Source organism: Rhopalosiphum maidis, chromosome 1 (assembly GCF_003676215.2).
Source record: "Rhopalosiphum maidis isolate BTI-1 chromosome 1, ASM367621v3, whole genome shotgun sequence".
In the NCBI taxonomy this organism is placed as follows: domain Eukaryota; kingdom Metazoa; phylum Arthropoda; class Insecta; order Hemiptera; family Aphididae; genus Rhopalosiphum; species Rhopalosiphum maidis.
The window spans coordinates 58,118,185-58,120,508 of NC_040877.1; positions in this window are offsets into that span (position 1 = coordinate 58,118,185).

The window sequence follows — 2,324 nt, forward strand, 5'->3', positions numbered from 1 at the left end:
GACCGTATTATAAACGGCTTGTGTTGTACTCACATTTGTTCTTATCCTTATAAATTCTATAAATATATATACATATAATACTTTTGTATACGATTTAATATTTATGAAACTCAAACAATTAAGTATTTGTTCGTGGACTATATTAAGAATTTTTTTTTAATACATTAGATGCCTATTATATTATATATTATGTATAATTATTAATTAGGGGCCGTATTAGATAATAAATTATTATGAATGAATATTGTACAGTTTCTGAAGAAAACAAAATTATAACGCTTGTAATTTAGAAACAAAAAAAAATTTGTTATGTATATTCTTTCCTCATTATATCCATATTCCATGTAATATTTATTGCTTAAACAGTAAACTTAATAACATTCCAATATTCCAACTGAAAAAAATTTAAAATTTAAAAATGAATTGCACATTTTTTTTTTTTTTTTGTTCTAAACAATTTACTTACTAACCATTTCAAAGTAATTATACTCTATGTACAACATATTTGTTTCAACAAGGGAAACCCACAAAACACCATCAATAACCATTGGTCAGATACATATCATTTACATAGTTATATTATTATATTTTATGTACCTACACAATGAAATTTTCAAAACATTTAGATTATTTTTTATTAAATGTGTTATTTAATATTTTCAAGTCATTTTTTAGATATTAAAATTAAAAATGCAGGTAACTAAGTACCACTCTGCTGTACATTAGACGTCGGGTAAGTCACTATTATGGAAGTAGTAAATTTGTTTATACGAATATGAAAAAACTTGCGTGGAATCTTATATAAAAATTTCAAGAATTTTGACCTAGTGAATAACTTTATTGATATTTAAAGAAAAAATTTAAATGCCTACAAAGAGCTCAAAAAAGTCAAAATATTTTGAAAATGATAGTATAACTATTTGAAGAAAATCTCAAATATCTATACAGTTCTTCATATTTTAATTAAAATAAAACAAAATTTGTTTGGGAAAACATAGTTGCTATATGGTATTGTCGTAAAAGGTTTACTTGAAACTATCATAAAAAATTAATTTGACTTCTGGTAGAATTTTATTCAGTCCAGGTTATAAAACGTACAAAAACGTACTACGTTTTCAAATCTTAGGTATAAACAGAAATTTTTCAGGAATTTTAAACTATAAAACATTTAAAATTTTCGAGAACTTGACAAATTCTATCAAAATATTCATAATTTAATTTAAAACACTATAGTATTGTGTTACAAATGTTCAATATTTTTTAATTGGAAAATGAACCACTTTTTAGGAACCTTGTATTAAATTTTAAAACATTTTTACCTATTCATATATTTTTAACGATTTCTAAAAAGAAACCGAAAATGTATCATAGGTACCTCTAAATATCTCAAAAAAAAGTTAAAACATTTTTAAAATTTCATCACCCCATCTAGTAAATTTTAAATAAACACTTAGTAAAAATTTCAAGTTTCTGCAGTTATTTGTTTCTGAATTATAATAATAATAAAAAAAAATATTTAGAAGTCGAAAACAAGTTGAGCGTAAAAATTCTAGTTTTTCCTTAAGTTTTTATTTGTTTTTCATGGTTATAAAAGAAAGTATTGAAAATTTGGATTTTTTGGTTGAAAAAATTGGAAATTCCGCAGTATATACTTGTGTTTTTAAAACTTTAAAAATGTTTACAACCATACTAGTCCAGTCAATAGGGCTCCAAAAAGCTGTTGCCTTGTAAAAAATACTTAAGTTTTGAAACTTAACGAAAAGTTTCGTCTTAGGGCCCTGATTGACCAAAAAAATGCGCCTTCCCTCCGAGGTCCGCAACCGTTTTTTACGGTTTTTTATAATATCTCTAAAATTATTAACTTGACGATAAAAATAGGATGTATAAAAATTGTTGAAAAGAAAGATTTTGTACATTTTTAGCGTAAGAGTAATAAATAAGCGACAAAGTCTACGGTCGGCCGTCATAGAATGTTACCATACGCATCCGGCCCGCCAACACATTTTGTCCGGCTCGCAGACAAAAAATAAATAACATATTACGACAAAATTTTATGTGTTATGATTGTAAATTATTATTTTTGTTAAATATTATTGGTTTTATAATGTAAATATGTACTTAGGATTTTGATGTCCCGCAAACATTTTGAGATTCCTTGTGTGGCCCTTCAAAAATATTAATTGGTGACCCCTAGTATAGACTACTGGGTAACTGACTGTTTCTGCGAAAAATGAATCGAGTGAAGACGGTTCGTCAATTTCTATTTCTAAAGATATTTGTTAATACATTCATGCTAGGTACTTTAGACACCTACCATCATGAGT